Below are 2,684 nucleotides of genomic sequence, written 5' to 3'. Positions count from 1 at the left end.
GTCTCAACACAACATGGACTGAAATGATGAATATAATCTGTACCAAAGCTGCAGAACAGCTATTAAATGACCTTGTGATGGAAATGTGTTACATAATCCCAGCTGCTGTTTTCCAAAGGCCAAAAATGACACATTGAACAATGACTGTTTCCAAGATCAAAAATGAATTTAATTACCTCCGCCAAGGAGGTTATGTTTTAATCTGCATTTTTTCATTGGTTAGGGTTTAGAGGATCTGGATCAGAAGGGGCAGATGTTATTCTCTTTAACGTTGTGATTTTACATTTTTGTGAATTCTGAAAGAAATAACACAGAAATCTTGATGATGTATATGACACTGAAATGCAGGACTATAACAGATGTTCTACCTAAAGTCCATGATGCGGACCAGACCACTGACCCTCCCCACATAATAAAGGAAATCTTGCACTACCGACATTGTCTCTTTGCACAACCGACTATTTACACGTTTGTTTTTGTAGCAGCTGATGCAGAAGATTTTAATGAAGAGTTGATGGATCAAGGAGACCAGAAGGTGAAACAATATACAAACACTAACATGAGTAATTATCACCCCCAAGTCTGAAGATGTCTCCCACAGCATCCCCATATATCTTCCTCTACTTGTGTCACCCATTCTAACAGCACATCAGTGAATGGCAAGAATTGCTGTCACTCTCTATGTTACATGGAGGCGTTCGCATCCTATTGGATACTGATGTAATACGAGTTGAAGTTGGTGAGAGTTGAAGTTGGTGTCTCTCTGTCTGGGGCATCTGAGTTAGATATGAAAGTCTCTAAGTGTGGACACCACAATGTACTGTTGGTTATCTATAACCTGACCATGTGTAATGCTTAAAGAGAGAAGGGAGTATCTGTGGAATTAGCCAGGCACTCTTCTCTTAATGGTGTACAGATACAATGTAATATACACTATAATACGGTATAGTGGCGTATACAGTAATGTGTGAGTATATATGAAAATTCCTCAATACAAGATATACAGAACCAATTTCCCTGTTTGAGCCACATATCATCCGTGCGCCTAAGGGTAAAGAATAAACTGCAGCAGTGTATACAGGAGCTCCATCACTCTGCCATTAACCACCCATCATTCATACCCACTGTTCCAGGCTCCCATCGTAGATCATAAGCACTGCGCTGAGTTGTGAACATTAGAGTCATAATGGTGAAAAATTTGAAATCACATATTAATTTCAATCTTTTTTGTGTTTTGTCTTTTGGGCCCAAAATGACCTACATTTGGATCCTCCACTGGACGGCAAAGTCTGACTCATTCAAATATTTGCACATTGGCCAGGATCCCAAAGGCAGGAAAATACCATGTATTTTAAACCATGACTCACACAGACTGTGTGATCCTCTCTATCAACCTTTCTGTCTGTTACAGTTTTCTTTATATTACCCAAGGACCTTATGAGTCATATGAGAAAGTTTAGATATGCACGGATAAGATTAATATAAAACCCTGAAGAGCAGGGGCTCCACCACAGAAACAAACGGCCAACAAGAGCACTGGTGTTTGTGTGATGTAACACTGACCTGGTTTTGTGAATTACTGCAGTGTCAGTATAAACTTTCACACAGTATAAACTTTCACACAGGTAAAATGTGTTGGACGTCATATATTATTCATCATCGTCATATCCATTGCAATATGTTTCTATATGTTTTACTCTCACAAGACAAATCGGGTGAATACAACGGCTACTCCAAAAGGTACTATGATCCTTGTCCAATAAATTATAAATAATGATGCATCATCCCACAGGTGAATCTGACACTGATCCATGTCTACTTCAGTTTTGACACAATTTTTCAATGTGAAGTTTTAGGGAGAATAGAGAGAATAGTTAATGTGTTAGTCATGAAACCTTGATTGCTCATACATGAAATATTGAATAAGTCTGGAGACTTTGAACTGGCCTGGAGCAAACTTGTTCAGGCAGTGCCCTCTTCTGTTCAAGGAATGCTATGTATTTATCTGTGGTGCATTTATTTATTTTATTTGTGGAAAATCATGAGACACATGTTGGGTATTTTTTTTACTCACAAGACGAGTGTGTCACAAAGTGGTGGTTGAAAAACCAAACAAAGCTGGATTAGAATATTAAAGGGATGAGAAAGAAAGATGTAGGGAAAGGTTAGTGATAAAATGTGTATTGTGGTTGAAGGTTAGGGTTAGGCATGAATTGGTCATGTTTTAGGTTAGGGATAAAGTTTTGGTTAGCCTTTCCGCAATTAATAGAATATAATAGATTAGAATAGAATTATTTTATTGCCACTGTTCTATTTACTGTGCATCTCCAAAACATTTACAAGATAAACAAAATAATAGATAGATTAGTCGATGCAAATGACTTTTCTATGAGGATAGCTGCACAAACCTTAAATTAACTTAATTATAACGTAATTATAACAACTCGTAATGTTGATGAGACCAGCAAAATCAGTTTGACTTAAGTTTCCCTCAATAAAGAATCATGTCATAAAAACCAAACCACCATTGGACCACATTTATAAAAGTTAATGTTCCCGCAGCGACACAACACGACCTGATCTGAGTCTGCTGATAGTGTTGTGCTCTCCTTTCTCCACAGGCGGCGCTGCAGCTCATTGAGTCTGTCCCTTTAACCGTGACGTCTCCCTTCTCCTCCACGTTG

This window comes from Paralichthys olivaceus, chromosome 14 (assembly GCF_024713975.1).
Source record: "Paralichthys olivaceus isolate ysfri-2021 chromosome 14, ASM2471397v2, whole genome shotgun sequence".
Taxonomy (NCBI): domain Eukaryota; kingdom Metazoa; phylum Chordata; class Actinopteri; order Pleuronectiformes; family Paralichthyidae; genus Paralichthys; species Paralichthys olivaceus.
The sequence above is the reverse complement of the archived record's forward strand: the minus strand, read 5'-3'. Positions refer to the sequence as shown.